Here is an 18,377-nt window from a genome sequence, read left to right as displayed (position 1 = left end):
CCTCACATATGACACTCTTGAGACACTTCCCTGATGCTGGAATATTTGCAGGTCTCCCAAGGCCAAATGCCCCTCGTGTAGTGACATCTTGGAGCGTGTAGTGTCTTTGGTATTAATAGGAGCTCCGTAATCCCTGATGTTAGCTCAGTTTGCAAAATGCAACAGAAACCTCCCGCGAGAAGGCTGTAGCGCCCCAGGAACATACCACAGGAAATGAGCCATGAAATGTGATGTTCAAGTTATTGTTTTAACCTAGAAAAAATCTTGAGTCAGGTCCCCCAGAAATCGAGAGATTGGTTCCAAAACCATGATTAAAATAATAATAATAATAATAATAATAATAATAATAATACATTTTGGTTCTGTTTATTCACCTTCTGGGTTTTCAGGCTTTAGGATGCACTTGGGTCACATTTTTTCTTTTCTGAACAACCATGAATGCCAGAAACTTACTTCTTGTTGTCATGGAAGCAGAGAGCCTCATCTAATCACGTGCCTCCAGCAGTTGAGGCTTTGCATCAAATGTAGCGACTCTCCTGATAAAATGCAGGCTTGAGTAATGCTGTGTGAATGTGTACAGTCAATGGAGGTATCCTTAGTCATACTGAGCAGAGAATTGCTTCATCAGATTTTCTTCTGAACATTCTCCTCTCCTTGTCTCTGAACGGAACAGTGCCAGGGTGGAAGATGGTGACCATTATGGGTCAGACCAAAGGTCCATCTAGCCCAGTATCATGTCTTCTGATAGTGGCCAGTGGATGTTGACAGACAGACACCCGGTCTGGGGACCCATCCCATCTAGAGCCTCACAGCACCTGCCTGATTCACTCTGGTGTTACTCCAATTTCATGCCATTCTCCAAGGGGTTATGCTGGTGAACGCCATTCCAGAAGGATGTCAAGTATCAGGGGGTAGCCGTGTTAGTCTGTATCTACAAAAACAACAAGGAGTCTGGTGGCACCTTAAAGACTAACAGATTTATTTGGGCATAAGCTTTTGTGGGTAAAAACCTCATTTCTTCAGATGCATAGAGTGAAAGTTACAGATGCAGGCATTATATGCTGACACATGGAGAGCAGGGAGTTACTTCGCAAGTGGAGAACCAGTGTTGACAGGTCCAATTCAATCAGGTGGATGTAGTCCACTCCCAATAATAGATGAGGAGGTGTCAATTCCAGGAGAGAACCTGTAAACCACATCCCAACTGTTCCAACCCGGGGAGTCTACTCTTGGTTCAGCGCTAACTATATCCTTTTCTTCTTTTCCTTCTCCTTTCTCTCAGTTTACTTAATTTGCTGCTGGTAGCCTGTACTTTAAACTGACCTGACAGGCTTCATTGGTTTCTTTCCACCTCTTCCCCCTCCTCTCCCCCGGCCTGTCCACACTTTTGTTTTTCTGAAGTTTTAGTGGAGGGGACTTTGGATACTCATGTGAAATGTTTTTGGTGGTTTGTTTTGTTTGGGACAAAGTACGACGGAGGTCTGCTGTAGTCCACTGGAATTTTTGGAGGAACAGATCCATGGGCAACCATGGAGACAAATGTTTTACTGCCCTTTGAACAGTCTCAGGGTAAAGACAGCACAGGTTAAGGCGGCTGTGTGGCAATAATTGTACTCGGTGGCTGAGTTGTTAAAAACAAAGTGCGCTACCTTAAAAAACTAAATGGAGGAGTAAGTGATTTAAAAAAGTAAGTAAAAAGTTACAAATACCTTTTGCAAAAATTAATAATACAGGGTTTGGAGGAAAGTAAACATTTGGGAATTGTGAAAATGGTACAGATAACAGTTGTGGTATTACAAGAAGCAAGTTTTTGGTTTAATAATAAAACCCAGTTCTATAAATGTAACTGTATGTGCAACTCTGCAATCACATTGGATGGAAGCTTGGTAATTAAATTATACCGGGGGTCAGGAAGAGTGGCTACTACCACCACGATGCTTCTGTCCCCAGAAGCCTTTACAGCTATTCTGAGAAAAAATGGGCCCTTTTCCCACAAAAATGGTCTACAGGGGACTGCTGCAGGCAGCAGGTGGAGAAATAATCTAATCAAATTATTTAACTATTGGGTAATGTGATCAAAATCACTAAAGGAATGACAGGGGTTTCTATTGGAACTTAACTTGACTGCCCCTGGCTGTCTCTGGTTGTACAAGATGGGAGTGTAATTGGGGTACAGTTGTGTAAAAAAAAAAAAAAAAAGTAATCACAGTGCAAAACATGTTAGGCAAAAATAGTTTTGTGCATGCATAGGAAAAGGAGAAGGGGAGCAATGATGGGAACACTGAGCCTTGGGGGGGCTCTGGGGGATTGGACTGTCGCTTTGGTGGGGGTGCATGAAAACTCTGTGGGCACGGGAAGGCAGTTACACCTTGTGTAAAATTAATATGGCTAATATAATGTTATGGAAATTAAACTATTTCCCAGGACATGTGCAGTGTATATTAAAAAAGGGGTAAAAAAATGCAAACAAAACATGGTACTTAATTAAAATCCTATTAGGGCTCCAAAAGAAGCCACAATAAATTGTCCTTTCTTTTTCAAATCTCTGTGTGTTTTAAAGCAGGAGATGAAAGTGAAAAGTCATGAGAACTCTGGTGGAAGTGAAATGTGTCCCTTTTAAGACAATCTCTGAGCTGCTGATCGCTTTGGATCCAGAGGCAAGCCAAGAAAGCCTCTGTGTAAATGCAAATTACCTAACTGATGGCGGAAGAAGAAAACTACCCATAAGTAGCAGCACAAAAAATCTGGAAATAATAAATCCATCTGGTCAGCAAACAAGCTACTAGAAGACTCAGATTATGGCCCTCCAGAAGAGGGAGGTGAAAAAACAAGTCAAGCCTGAAAATAAGGGGGACAGGTTAACCCTAAGGGCTGTGTGTGGGTGGGTCGGGGGGGGGTGTACAAAGCCAAAATCTAAAGCTCTCTCTCAGCTATCACCTGAAAATAAACATAAAGCTTGGTACAGCAAAAAAACTATTGCAAACCTGGTCTGTTGTACAAGAGGGGAAACCGAGGCACGCCACCTCATAAATTTCATAAATGACCAGTGAATGAGGTAATTCACTAGCCTGACTATAAAACAAAATAAGAACAGCCTAAAGGTAATTCTTCTGTTTTTCCTGCAATTAGCAAGGAAATTTGTAAATGGAATTGGTATTATTATTAAGCAATAATCTGTCCCCACCAAAGGGGGTAAAAATGGTTTCTTTTGTTTTTCAGACACTCTACAAGCATGCTGGCGCCAGCGAAAGAATAACCCAGAATACTATGAATCTATGTTTTGCGTTGTTTGTCTGTGGTGTTTGTCTTGTTGCTAGCATGACGTGGGTGGCGGATGGCTTCAAAAGGCTGACAGGGGTGGAAAATGTGTACGAAAACGCAAAATGCTCAACGAGGAGGCCAGCACCTGTGTAACAGCTACCATGGTACCTGAAAATAGAACGGCAACTAAAATGATGCTTGCTAAAAGTTTACCCCAATAAACATCAAATTGTTTGCGCCTTTGAACTTCGGGTATTGTTGCTCTGTTCATGCGAGAAGAACCAGGAAAGTAAAAGAGTAAAAACATAAGCCCCCTAACACGGGGGAGGGGCTGTAGGGAGCTGAGGATCTTGCTCACCTCTGATGCGTGCAGTCCCTTTGTTATGTCAGGACCCGCCTGGTCCTGGCCCTTTATGATGCGTCACTGGAACAAACAGCCTCTCGGGAGAGATCCAGTGGCAGCACCAGCAGGGAGCCCAGTGTCCAAACTGTCCTCCCCAGCACGAGGATGGGGATCACGCAGAGCTGGTTTCGTGCTTGCTGGGACAGCTCCTGGGTGCTGTACACCTGCGTCCTTCTGGTCCTGGTCATCTGGATGGCCATGGCGACCCAGCACAGTTTCTCCAGGAGAAGCAGGATGGTAGGAGGACACCCCCCCCACCCCGAAACCCTCTGCAGCCATCCTACACTCTCAGCAGAGCTTGCCTGGACACAGCCCCATGGAAGGAAGGGAGGGAGGGTGGCCAGAGGCCCCCTGTTCTGACCAGGCCCCATTGGGCTGGCAGGACACATCCACAGAGAAAGACAGGGCCACAAACCGAGCTCGTGGCTCCATTGATTGGTTGTTCCTTTCTGCCCCGACCACCCCAGCTAGTGATGATAGAACACTTGCAGCTACCTAATATAAGACACACCTGTGGCATTTTGTCCCTGCTGGGATCACTCCATATACGGTGATCCAGTAAGAAGAGGCTCTGTTCTTGAATCCTCCAATTTTCATGAACACTTTAAATTCAGCAAAATCACAAAGAACAAAATGTCTGAAAAGAGCATGCAAATACAGACTTGTTTTGCTCCGATTAAAATGCAGAGCAGCCTCTAATTGGCATTTACAGGTATATTACAAGTTAAAATATTTATTATAAGATCAAATGAATAATTCATTACCTCCAAGCAACAAGTAGGATAGAAAAACCAGGAGTACTTGTGAGACCTTAGAGACTAACAAATTTATTTGAGCATAAGCTTTCGTGGGCTACAGCCCACTTCTTCGGATGCATAGAATGGAACATAATATTGAGGAGATATATATACACATACAGAGACAGGTGGGAGTTGTCTTACTAACTCTGAGAGACTAATTAAGTAAGAGAAAAAACTGGGCTATCTTGATTATCACTTCAAAAGTCCCAGTACAGACCACTGGGGGACACCACTATTTACCTCTCTCCATTCTGAGAAACGGATTATTTATTCCTACCCTTTTAACCAGTTACTGATCCATGAGAGGACCCTCCCTCTTATTCCATGACAGCTTACTTTGCTTAAGAGCCTTTGTGGAGGGACCTTGTCAAAGGTTTTCTGAAAATCCCAGTATGTCAGTGCACTGCAAGACCTTCAGTGGCTTTTAAACTTTCCCAATGGGACATCGGAGACATGGTCCAGTTAACTTGTGTTCAGGCCAAACAAGAACCTGCTGTGAGAAACTCGTTTTAACAATGATGCCCCTGGGCCAGCACAGGTCACAGGTCAAAATGTGTCTCTTCAACAACTATGGCATTGGGAGAGCCAAAATAACCACCACACACCACAGGAATGTACTGACTCTGACCCCTTACTTCAAATGCACTGTGACCTAGTGGATAGAGCACTAGCCAGAACTCAGGAGACTTAAGTGCTAGTCTTGTCTCTGCTACTGTCTTGCTGGGTGACCTTGGGTAAGTCACTGTTCTTCTCTGTGCCTCAGTTTCCCATCTCTAAAAGGGGGCTAATGCTACAGACCTCCTTTGTAAAGTGCTTTGAGATCCACTGACTGAAAGTGTTAGATAAGAGGTAGGGCTTTTTATTATCTCATGATATAGGGTGGTTTTCTTAAAGCTCCCACTGCTGGAGTCAAGTGATTTATCTGAGAATCTCGGCTTTTTATTTGATTTGATTTCATTTCATTTTATTTGTTAGCACATTTTAAGCCCTCATGGTTGCAAAGAGAAGCTGGAAAATGTAAATTGAGTGCACCCTAGTGGCTCAGACACCAGAAGGCAAATGAAGAGTTCCCCAGATGAATTTTTTTTAAGATATCGTTATTTTGAAGTCAATCTCATGATTTTGGTGGGGCCCAGCTCATGGTTTTGGAATGCTTGGGCAGGCGATACCATGAAAGTTTTTCTGCACTTGTAACGCTAGATTATCACTTCAGGCTGGGAGATTTTGCTTCACCAGTAGGGGAAAAATGTCCCTTGCTTAGGGGCTTGAGAGTCATAAAGCTTTGAAAAGACCCAGGGTTTTCCTGGGAAATCTGATGCCCTCTTTCCTGCCTAGTTCTGAGCTCAGCAGCTCAGCCCCCTTGGGCTGTTGCCACATCCTATCTCCTGATGTAAGCACAGCATTGACAGCTCACAGGCTAGCGGGAGATTGCAGGAGGGCAGCGCCATTCTGACCTAGAGACGACATCAGCGCCTGCCAGATGCCAGAGCAGCAACCTGCCCTCAGGTGTAGCCTGGACGTAAATATGAAATTGCTGCTGATAAAAATGTGCTGATGACACAAAGATTGGCAGAATGGGAAATAACGATGAGGACAGGGCAGTCATACAGAGAGTTCTGGAGAGTTTGTTCGGCAAATGGGGCCCATTCAAACAAAATGTGATTTCATACAGCCTAACACAGAGTTCTACATCTAGGAACAAGGAGGGCATATTCAGCTTTGGACTGAATGATCTTTAGTTTTGTATCATCTGCAAATCTGGCCACTTCACTGTTTCCCACCTTTTCTAGATCATTTATGAATATGTTGAACAACTCTGGTCCCAGTACAGATCCTTGGGGGATGTTGCTATTTATCTCTCTTCCAAAAACTCACCATTTATTCCTACCTTTTGTTTCCCATCTTTAAAACCAGTTACTGGTCCATGAGAAGACCTTCCCTCTTATCCCCTAGCAACTTACTTTGCTTAAGAACTTTTGGGGAGGGATCTTCTTAAAGGCTTTCTGAAAGTTCAGGTACACGATATCCACTGGATCGCCCTTGTCCACATGCTTCTTCACCGCTGTGACATTACGCCCTATATTCTTCATAGAAATATTGTTCTATGAATATGGCATAACTAAGGTATGTTTTATGCAAGATGGGTCATGTGAGATATCATTGGAAAGGTTCTGATTTACTGAATGTGATTATCCTATTTGTATGGATGTATCATTTCTGTATCTGAAGTTAGGAATACGGGCTCTGTATCAATTACAAAAGTGCTTGCACCAGGGGAATGCCCATCAAACAGTAGGCAATCAGCCTGGATGGGCCATTAGGACTTTGAAGATACTTTTAAACTTCCTCCTTCCTGAGAAGTTTCCTGGGATGCTGCTTTGACACTGCAGGGTCATGTGATCATGTCACCTGGTACTGGACATCATTTTGGACTGGTGGTATTTTTCTACTAGGAGGGAGTTGGGGGTGGGGGTCAAACTGGGAGACAAAGGATTCCTGTCATATCCAAATCCTATTGAAGGCTTGGAAGTGAGTTAATCTAGGTTCTTCTCCACCACCTCCCTGCCCAAAAAGGAAGACTGCTGAAAACACCGGGAGAAACAAAGGAACTAAACTAAGGGGGAGGAGGGCGGGGGCTGAGCCCCAGGGGGAAAGATCTAGCCTGTGAAAGGAATACCTGGATATTTAAGCTGCAATCAGTGCAGTTTACCTTCAAGAAACTTTGCAACCTGCACAAAACAACATTTAGGGTGACAATGTGCTACTATTAACCAAGTATCAGAAAAAGTGAGGTTCTTACCCACGAAAGCTTATGCTCCCAATACTTCTGTTAGTCTTAAAGGTGCCAGAGGACCCTCTGTTGCTTTCTACTATTAACCAGTTAATTTAGCGTATTAAGCTTAGGTTGCGTGTTTTGTTTGATTTGCTCAGTAATCTGCTTTGATCTGTTTGCTATCCCTTATAATCTCTTGACATTTACCTTTTGTAGTTAATAAACTTGATTTTGGTTTATTCTAAAAACCAGTTTGTGCAATTCATAACTGGCGGGGGGGGGGGAGCTATGCATATCTTCCTCCACATTGAGGGAGGGAGAGAATGTCATGAGCTTACGTTGTATAGGGGTATTGGGGCTGGCAGGTGTGGTGGCAGAGTGGGATCTACAAGGCACCATATCCCTATGACTGCTGCTGGGCTGGGCAGAGAACCAGACCCAGCAACAGCACTTCTATTCCTTTGTCAAATGGCATCTCGGCAGCCTCGGGGGGGGGCTGCATCAATGTTCACATTGGACTCCCTGACCCCATCAGTACCCAGGCTGGGCTGGGGAAGCTAATGATCCAACCAACAGACCAAATTCATTGATGAATCCTGGTCATGTGCCACTTGCGGCACGTTGTGCAGACGCTAAGAAGCAGCAGCAGCAGCCTCAAATGTTAGATAGCGGCTTTCTCCAGCCTCCGGGTCAGATGCCACCCCTACCTGCAGGACTAGCCTAGTGCTGGCCACCAGAACCAGCACCACTCACCCAAATGGGCCTGAGGATGATCCTAAGGTCGCCATCAAGAGCCCATCAGTGCTCAGCAGCTCCCAGGCCAGTGGGCTGAACTCATGCCAAACTGGGGTTTTTTGGGGTATAAAACAGCTGCCGTTTAAGGATGATATAGGGGTTCTATCCGCACTTCTTTGGGAGGATTTGAATAACGCATTCATGGCTTCACCCTCAGGAGTAGCATGGCCATCCCAAATGCATGCAGATAAAACCCCTCTCTCATGCATTCCCTAAATATGTATATATAGGAAACACTGCTGTCCAGATGTCGGATTTCTCCCCCAAGCTCTGAATTCGGTGCATGGTATATGTGGTTAGTTGCATACCCTGCAGTCCTTAAACCTGCAGAGTTTTAGAAGCTCTCTCCTGCAATGCTTCTAAACACTGCAGGCTCCTGGTACCAGAAATCCCTGTTTCTCCAACCCCTGGATTATCCCAATGACCCCTGTTATGGGTTGTGCTGTGTGTCCTATATTGGCTGCATCATAGGAAAGCACAATGCCTATCCATGATGGCTCCTAGTGCATGCAATACTCTCCCACAAGGAAAATCTGCCCCCTGGCCCCACATGGCAATCACCTCTGGCTCATTGTTATCCCCGTTTTATTGGAGTTCTCTAACCCTGCTGCTTTCTCTGTGTGTGGCAGGCTTCTCCGAGGAAGATGAGGCACAGGGATGAAAGGAAGAAACCGAAAGGTAAGCAGCCCCTGACCCCACAGCTGCGGTGGCAGACTCGGGCCCCACGCAAAGCAGAGAAATAGGGTCTATTCCCCGTCCTGCCTCCCCTCTTCCTGTGAAGCCACAGTCATGCCCACAGTCGTGCAGAGGCACTGGCTGGGGCTCCGTTCACAGGCTGCCCCTGAAATCTGGGGCTCTGGGGCGCTAGGAAGCAGAGGGTGCCCAAGCAGCTCAACGTCTCCTTTATGTCTCACCTCTGGCAGGTTTTGTACGCTGTGAGGACGAGTTGGAGGAGGCTTGTGCATCCCTAGAGGCATGGTAAGCAATGCCCCCCTCCATAAATCTGCAGTGGGTCAGTCCCCTCCTCTCGTGTCATGCAGCTCAACCCCCCCGGCCCCCACGGGCAGTAGCCCTAGTAATCCCTCCCCTGCCCCGACCTAAAGACCAGACAAGCAACTATTCTCCTTAGAATCATGCAATTCATTCCCACTCAGCAGAAGTTGCCATCTCTAATCCACCCCCATGCATCATACAGTGGGTCATTCCCTCCTTGAGCATCATGCAGCTCATTTAGCCTGGGAAGGGGGCGGTAGATTGTGTCGACTGGACTGGACCATCCTCCCCTCCCAGGAGGGCGAGAAAATGTTTGATGGGAGCAGCCCCGTGCACACCAGGGAGGTGAGGTGGAGAGTTCAGGAGGAAGGCTGGCTTTTCTGGTACGGTGAGTAGGATCCGGCAGCACCTGTGTAATTGTCCCACCCCCACCTCCAGTCCCCCAGCATGGGTTCCCAGCAGGATTTGAACCCTGGACCTTCAGCTCTGCAGCATAAAGCACCCATTAGAGCCTGCACTCAGCTACCTGCTCTCGCTGTTCCACAGCCTCGACAAGCTCCTGGAGAAGCTCCCCTTGGCTCACACCCTCAGGATCGCTGAGAGGAGGCTAGAGTACGTGGCCAGACACCTGGATGAAGTTCTGATACCGTAAGGCAACAGCACAGGGGGCACCAGACTGGGGGCTGGGTGGGAGGGGATAGTGAATGGAGAGAGGAGGGAGCAGGGAAAACCAGACACTCCAGGATCCTAAAATAACAGGGGAAAAGTCACTTAGGCTACGTCTACACTACGGGGGGGATCGATTTCAGATACGCTAATTCGGCTACGGGACTAGCGTAGCTGAATTCGACGTATCTGATCCGACTTACCCAGTTGTGATGACAGCGGCAAATCGACCGCCGCGGCTCCCCCGTTGACAGCGCTTACTCCTACCTGGGCTGGTGGAGTATGTGCATCTATTCGGGGATCAATTATCGCGACCCGACGAGACGCAATAAATCGATCCCCGAGAGATCGATTTCTACCCGCCGATCCAGGCGGGTAGTGAAGACAAGCCTAAAAGGCTTTAGCTTCCAAGGTGAGATACCAGTGACAGTGAGGTGAGGGATTATCAGAAATTAAATGCACAGACCACAAGCTGGGTTGTGAGTAGGATCAAATCCTTCTGTCCGGCAATATCTCCCAGCAGGCGACTGTCTAGAACCTGCCCCTGCTCCCTGCTGTGTTTGAAAGAAACAGCAATCAGATGACCCCCTGGGACGGGGTGTCCACCCCACACAGGACTGGAAGGGGCTAAGGTGGCTAGGCAGACCCATTAACTCCACAGGGTGCCCCTGGAGGAAGAGCCAGGGAGCAGGGAATTGATGGCAAGCAGGCTCAGCTGGGCAGGAATAGGCGGGGCCCCTAAAGCCAGGAAGCTGGCAACAGACAGGGGCTGCTGCTGGGAAAGGGCAGCCCCTCCCTGGGCAGAGGGGGGCGTGTTTGGAGCTGGTGCACCCAGAGTAAGGAGGGGAACCAGGAGTGGCAGGAAGCAGTCCAGGAAAGTAGCAGGGAAGGCTGGGAGAGGAAAGCCCAGAACTGCTGGGTTGAGGGTCCCTATCCTGGAATCTGCTGTAAAGTTCTTTTTTGACCCCTGTTTATGGTCTTGGCCTTCACAACATGCTCTTGCAAGGGTTACACACACATGCTCACATCTTCCTCACCCAAACCAATTTTTGTTAGGTAATCTTTCTATTAAAATAGCACTAGGACCCCAATCATGCTCAAGGCCCCATTGTGCTAGGTGCTGCACATGTGCGTGTGACGAAGGGGTTATCGTTATAGATCAAATGAGTGCCAGCTCCCCCTCTCAGTCCTTCATTAGCCAGTTGATTTCCTTGTGTCAGAGTGCGGTGTGCCATGCATGCCTAGGCACTGCCCCATTGCAGTACAGTTGGAAGGCTGTGCCCAAGCCCCGCCTTTGCTCAGCAGGGCCATGTCCCATCTGTCCCTGTCTGCTCTCTCCCACAGGCCAAGTGTGATGACATCTGCGGCCAGCCAGTTCTCCTCTATGGAATCCATCCCCTCTTCCTCTATGGAATCCATCCCCTCTTCCCTCTGGAGTCACAGCTCCTTTTCCCTGGGAGAAGCCTCCGTGACTCGGTCAGAGCCCCTCTGCCGCACAAGGGAGATCGTGCCTGTCGCGGGCTGGGAAGGATCCACTCATCCCATCCAAGCCCAGCCTCTCCCCAGGCCTCCTGCCCACAGCAGACAAGACCGGCAAGAGCAGATCACCCCCCAGAAATCCCACATGGGTCTTCTGCCTCCAGCTCCACAAACAAAACCTCTGAGATCCGACACCAGCCCTCAGCATGCCCAGGAGATCCAGGAACCATGTGGTTCCTGCCCCTTGGGATCCCTGCCTCAAAAGGCCCAGAGGATCATGGCAACCCCTGATGCCATCCTGGCCAGGCTTGTGCCCACGGCAGTGGTCAAGCTGCAGGATCACGTGGCTCAGAAATGCTCGGAGATCCAAATGAAGGCGTTTCCTAAGATGGTGAGAGAGTCTCACAGAAATGCTCCCCTCGTGAGAGAGACTGCCATGCCTGGGCCACTCTGCCCCCCCAGGGAGCCAGGCAAGCCCAGGACAGCGGCATTCCCAACGATGGGACAACAGCCTGCCCACCCCATCCAACACCACATAAGGCGTGAGCATCTCATCATGCAGCGGGGGCTGCTCACCCTGGACCCAGAGCCCCCGGCAACGGTGCCTCACGCCGTCCCAGCCAGGGGAGCTGGGGTGGAGTTCAGTGAGATGGAAACCGATTTCCTGCTCGATGAGGTCAGGGCGAACTTGGACTGGCACACGCAGCGGAAGAAGCTGCAGCAGGAGTGGGGTTTGCCGGATGCCCTGTGGAAATCCCGGTGGGCTTTCCTACCCCCGGTTCCCAAGCTGTCTTCCCTGAAGGCAAAGCCCGAGGTTGAGGTGGTTCCCATCCTTGGGGAGCCGCTCTTCCTTGGGAGGGACGTTAAAAAGCAGCTGGAGTTCCACATTAGAAAGATGCAAGTGCAGCAAAGATCGGAACTGCCCATGAGGATCCAGGATTCCCTGAGGAGGTTCATGTCTCCTTCCCCAGAGGAGAGAGGCCAGCTCTCTCACCCTACGTGCGGGGGCCTCGTGACTCCGTACCGGTCACCGTTTCAGCTGCATTCCAAGAAGGCTCGGTCTATTCAGTTACCTCTAAGGGCCCCCAGTCAGAGGTGGCTGGAGGATGTACATGCCCTACCCACCGACAGAAGGCAGCAAATGGCCAGGTCTTACTCCTGGAACCATCCTGGGGCAGCAGCATCGAAAGGGCAAGAAACCCCAGACCAACTATCTGCTGAGCTGCATGGTCTTCGAGACATCACGGCTCCACACGGGTTCGATGGAACTGTGAATTCAAAGCTCTCCAGGGACCAGCCACCAATCAGAGTTTGCAAGAAGTGCGATAAGGTTCGACGGAAGAGACCAGCTGGCTCTGCAGGTGCTAACTTGCCCAGAATTCCACAGCAATGGACTCCAAGAGACTCCTCAGCATCATCCAACCTCAACAAGATGCCAGTGGCGTGGCTCCTTCCAGCAGACGGGAGCAAGACGCAGGATGGAATGGGGAAAATGGCTCCCACCAAGCAACCAAAGATGGTGTCCATTGCTACGAGTACAACAGGGCTTTCGCAAGCTGGGGAGAAAGCAACTGGGAGTCCTGACGGTTCTCCGCCAAAGCCAGCAAAGGCCTCCAGAGCTAGGACACCATCCCCTTCAAGGAGCAAAGATCCAGTTCTCAAACGGATCTTAATGTGTCTCAAGAAAACCTTCTCCAAGCTAAAAAACAAAGCGAAGTCCCAAATGTCAAAGGACTCTCGTTCAAGAAGACAAGATACTAAATTTACAAAGCCACCCTTTTGGAAGGCAAGAGCCTCCAAGGGTGTCTTGTAGTCATATAAAGCAATACCGTCAACCCTGCCCCTTGACCCCTTAAGTCCCACCCATGGGGGTATTACTTCCGGGGTCAAGGCGGACACATGACCGGAAGCAAAGTGTGTCATGTGACCCCCTATAAAAAACTCCTCCCACTTCCCTCTACCAATCAGGATGGGTTTCGCCCGCATAGGCCTGACCCGAGAGCAGATTTGACCAATTGGGGATGTTCCAGTGCGGGGTGACCCGTCCGGAAGTGGATAATGTGACCTCTCTAAGAACTCCTCCCACCGCCCTCTACCAATCGTGATGGGTTTTGGTCATATAGGACTGCCCTGAGAGCAGATTTGACCAATCAGGGGTGTTCTAGGGAGGGGTGACCCATCCGGAAAGGGTTCATGTGACCCCTCTAAGAACACCTCCCACCGCCTTCTACCAATCACGATGGGTTTCGGTTGCATAGGACCACCCCTAGAGCAGATTTGACCAATTGGGGATGTTCCAGGATGGGGTGACCCGTCCGGAAGTGGATAATGTGAACTCTCTAAGAACTCCTCCCACCGCCCTCTACCAATCGTGATGGGTTTCTGTCATATAGGACTGCCCCGAGTGCAGATTTGACCAATCGGGGGTGTTCTAGGGCGGGATGACCCATCCGGAAAGGGTTCATGTGACCCCTCTAAGAACTCCTCCCACCGCCTTCTACCAATCACGATGGGTTTCAGTCGCATAGGACCGCCCCGAGAGCAGATTTGACCAATCGGGGATGTTCCAGGGCAGGGTGACCCATTCGGAAGTGGATAATGTGACCTCTCTAAGAACTCCTCCCACCGCCCTCTACCAATAGTGATGGGTTTCGGTCATATAGGACTGACCTGAAAGCAGATTTCACCAATCGGGGGTGTTCTAGGGCGGGGTGACCCGCCCAGAAGAGGGTCATGTGACCCCTCTAAAAACTCCTCCCAGCACCCTCTGCCAATCAGAGTGCAGCACCATCACCCCATAAGTCCCAGTGCCGGGGCAGAAGAGACCATCTTTTACCAGGAACGCGTGCTTTAGAAATCGTGGAAACATGGACTCCTTCACCACCCCCGTGAGAACTTCGGACTTTGTTTTAGCCCCGAGGGCCTTTGACCATCCGCGGAGAAAGCGCTACATCAGCGACAGTTGCGAGGAGGAGGAGGAGGGAGCGACCGAGGGGAGTCCTTTGGCCCAGCCATTGATGGATACACCAGAACCCGAAATCCAATTGCTTGTGAGACACCCCGATGAGCGTGGTGGCCTCTTGTCGTCCACCCCCATTGAGGAGGAAGGCGAACACAGCTCTGGGGAGTCATCGGAGGACAAGGTGAATGGAAAAGACGTCGCTCAGGTAAATGAATTATTAAGAAGTGATGGTTGATGATGGGGTGTAATGGGGTTAGGAACTGGGGAGTGGGGGGTTTGTGTAAATTTAAAAACAAGTAGTGGTAATTTACACTGTTTCTTTTCTGAAAATCTTTCGACAGCTCGACGATGGCTTTCTAGAGGAGCAGGAGGCCCTGGACAGCATTGCATCAAGCAGCGAAGATGAACTGGGCTCACCTTGGTTTTGCTCAATGCCGATACAAATTGTTGAAGAGGACTCCGAGGATGATGGCTATGAGGAGTTTAGGAGGAGGCTTGGCATGGAACTAACTGAGCCAGTGCCACGCTGTGAACGTAAAAAAAGTCCTGCAGACTATTGTACGCGTTGCTGTTTATGCTGTCCTTAATCACTGCCTTAGGGAAAAGCTTTTTGAAGATTGTGACGACTGTGTCATAGATGCGCCAGCCCAACGGCACCATGACTGTGTGACTTGGACTTCAGTGGATATAAACTGCAAGCTCTGGGGCCTGTGTGCTGAGCTGTGTTTGGAAATCCTATTAAACACTGTTATTGCCATAGGTTATGCTATGCAATGTCTGTGCCTAACCCAAGAACATTTAGCGCCTGGGGGACCTTGATAAAAAACAAGCCCCAAGACATTCATTGAGATCTGCAAAGGGCCCCCACTTGGAATGGGCACTGTAAGAGGCCCTACAGAAAAATATATTTGAAGTGAAAGGGAAAAAAAAAAAGAAAAGAAAAGCAGCCCAGTTGTGCAGACAACTTATTCCCCCAGCCCAGACCACAAAAGGGAATGCTAGGGAGGGGTGAGCCCATCAACCTGCTGCCTATTTTGAAACAAAGAGTTAGGATGGTACAAAAACCTCAGGGAGCTTGGAGCCTGTCTCTTCCAACAGAAACGCTCTTGAATTGCTGCTGGACTGCAAGAGGAGGTATGCGCCCTGTTTTGAACTCTGAAAATAGATATTTTATAATGCCATTCTTTGGCCATGCTGTCTTAGTAAATAATGGTGCCTGGCTTTATTGCAGTGTGATCTGTTTAGCATGGAACCAGGAACTTTAAGCTGCATTTCACCACCAGGCCAAGGTAAAAACCATTTTAACTATAGATGTGCTTAATACTCTTAAATTAAAAAAAAAAAAAACCTTCAGGTATTACACTGGTTGTATAGGGATTTGGGGGTAATCCTAACTTAACATGTTTGCTTGTTCTTTAACCTGAAGGCCCAAACACACACGGCAGGGGTGGGGGCGGGGTAGTAGTGGACAGAACAACCATGTGCCTTTTAAATGCATGTGGGTTTATTGAAAAGTATTTTCAATGGATTTTAAAAGCAGTTTGGTTTTTATTTTGCAAAATGAGATGTCTTTTTAAAAAATGTTTGTGGGTTTGTTTTTTAAAGCGGTAGAAATAAACTCAAAACCTGTGTTTGTTGTACAGCCTGAAATGGATGATTTTGTTTTAAAGCTGTGACTTTTCAAATAGAAAAACACCCTAACAAATATTTTATTTTTTTAAGTTTACAAGACAGTTTCATGTGTTTTATTATAATGTTGTTTGCTTCACAGTACGGTCAAAACATGAGAGGGTAAACAAGCTCAAAAGAAAAAGGAAAGAGACAGCTGAAAAGAAAAATTCACCAGCATCAATGACTGATGGATGGATGAAGCCCAGTAAATATATTTTGCTTATTTGTTTCATGAGGTTTTGTATTTTAAGTAAATCCATAGGTGTGGGTGAGAAAGATGGTAAAGTTCAGTTTCGTAAAATGTCTTTTCTCCCCCCTCATAGGCACAGGCAGCTTTCCTGACAATGCTGTAGTCGAAGCTACAGGGACACCTCCACCAGAACCGCCAAAGAACCAGGAATCTGCTTTGAGACCTTTAACAACGCTAACACAAAACAGCACAAGCAGGAGCGCCGCCAGCTTTTCTGCTGCCCTAGGGGGCGGAAGGTCCCGCCCCGAAATGCCTCCCGCCCCCCCACAGAGGCGGTGGAAGGTCCCGCCGCTGAAATACTGATGTGGTCGCCGCCCCCTAAATTGTAGCGCCCTAGGCGACCACCTAGGTCGCCTAATGGGTTGCGAGGGCCCTGAGCACGAGAGTGCAGATGAAGCATCAGGGCAGCCCAAACCTCATATACGTCAAACCCAAGGACAAAACAAAAGACTCTGGTAAAGACCAACTACGCAAACACACCTCCAGTTCCTCAGCGGCCACCACCACACCAAGCCCTGAGAAAACTGAGCAAAAACGCTCACATTCACAAACCCGGAGCACGCGCTCTAGGGGTTGTGAACGTGAGCAAAAATACACACATTCAGAAACCTGGAGCATGCGCTTTAGGGGTTGTGAATAAAAAAACAAGGACTGACAGACCATTCTCCCAACACCATAAGCTCGTCACAGCTCCCCCATATTCTAGTATTTGGGAAAAGTATGATGCTTCATTCAGAAAACTGATGAAGATTTGGGGAAAATATGAGGCTTTGTTCAGAATACTGGTGGCTGCTATATCCTCAGAGGTCTAAAAGAAAGGAGAGCTGGAAACCACGTCAAAAATGCAAAAGCTCTGGCAGGTGACTTTTTGAAAAATACTTCCATTTTTCCAAAAGGTGGCTCTGAGCAGGCGTGACTAGCCGTGGAAAGGGGCCTGGGAAAAAAGGGCACCCTCAAGGCTACACATCAGTTCAGTTGTAAACAAACGGGGGGACAGCTCTTGGTGGACAAACAAATGGCGGCCAAAAAGTTCCAGGCCAGGGTTTCAGTAAAAATTTTTTAAAAGGCTAAAGAGGTAATGAGGAAAAAAGCAAAAAGAAATGCCCCCTACTGGAGGCTCTCAAACTGGCTTGTCTGAAAATGGGGAGGTGGAACCCGACTCTCAGGCAGAGTCTGGTTTAGAAAATTCCCCAGAGGGCTCTCTAGAAGGTCCCCGTCTCCTCCTGATGACCCTCACGGAGGCCCCTCGGAGTCTGACTCTCAAATAGCATCTGATGTAGAAGATGCCACTGACGGTCCCATAGAGGAACCCCCAAGTAACTCTGAAAATGCAGAGGTGTATATGGAGAGAGTGAGAAGTTGGCAACGTGAATTACCTAGATTTGGGGGGTCGGTGTATTGTGAGGAATTTCGTTTTGTCAATCCTGAGGGAATAAATTCAGCTCAGCAGGTTGTTGAAGCCATACGCAGGGGAATACAGTTAGTTCTGGATGACGTTAATGGTGATTATGATGATTATGTTCAGTTACGTTTAGAACCGAAATTTAACTAACCCTTTGTTTTCAGTCAGAAGAACTAGGGATGAGCTGTCTGCTGAGGATTTCTTAACTCAGGCCTCAAAGCTGCTACAGAGCAATAGAGAGTTGCATCTCGATGGGACGTTTCGCCTCGTTGTGACAGTTGTAAAAAACAGGGCTGGGGGCGCTCGTAGAGTTTTAAATTCTATCCGCGGTAGTCAAATCCTCCATAAAAAGAGACAATGCTTAGTAGACCTGATTTACACCGGTACCAATCTGTGTTTTGCGGGTGGGCTCTTGGCCGTTATGTCCGACCGTAAACCTACGGACGCGGAATTGTTAGCGGGGGCGAGAAAGTTGCATGACAAACTGGGTGGTCAGATCAAAAAAAAGGTTCTGCTCAGTGACGTAGCAACGTTTGAACAGCATTTAGGAGTCAATATACAGGTGGTGTTGTATGAGGCGAAAGGTGGATGGAGCTTTTTTAAAACGGGGGGCCCAGTGTACCCCAAGACTTTTTTCATCCCATTTCACGATGAGCATTACTATGGGGTTCTGGATGTGAAAAAGTTCTTCGGTGTGAAAAATTATTGTGAGTTTTGCCACATGGCCTACAGTCACGACCACTCTTCAGGTATCGTTGCCGCCTCTGTTTGAGCGTAACGTGCTTGGACAGCATGGCCGTGCAGCTGAGGTGTCCTAGCTGTAGAGTGTATTGTCGATCCAAAGAGTGTTTAGACAGACACGTCGACTGTGCATCGAAAAAACAAGTCGAATGCCTGTCTAAAACTTTGTGTGATAAGTGTC

At 48.2% G+C, this 18,377-nt stretch overlaps 1 long non-coding RNA gene across 2 annotated transcripts; it reads left to right on the top strand.

The window, feature by feature from the left end:
* Positions 1–205: 205 nt before the first annotated feature.
* Positions 206–3,507, top strand: LOC128834868 (uncharacterized). 2 transcript variants are annotated; one of them, XR_008444505.1, is made up of 3 exons: positions 206–1,687; positions 2,564–2,819; positions 3,220–3,507. It is a non-coding gene; the product is annotated as an uncharacterized LOC128834868 (long non-coding RNA). The 2 variants fall into 2 exon arrangements; XR_008444504.1 differs by having other exon boundaries at positions 208–1,687; positions 2,561–2,819.
* The last annotated feature ends 14,870 nt before the right edge of the window (positions 3,508–18,377 follow it).

Source organism: Malaclemys terrapin, chromosome 3 (genome assembly GCF_027887155.1).
Source record: "Malaclemys terrapin pileata isolate rMalTer1 chromosome 3, rMalTer1.hap1, whole genome shotgun sequence".
Classification (NCBI taxonomy): Eukaryota; Metazoa; Chordata; order Testudines; family Emydidae; genus Malaclemys; species Malaclemys terrapin.
The sequence above is the reverse complement of the archived record's forward strand: the minus strand, read 5'-3'. Positions and strand labels throughout refer to the sequence as shown.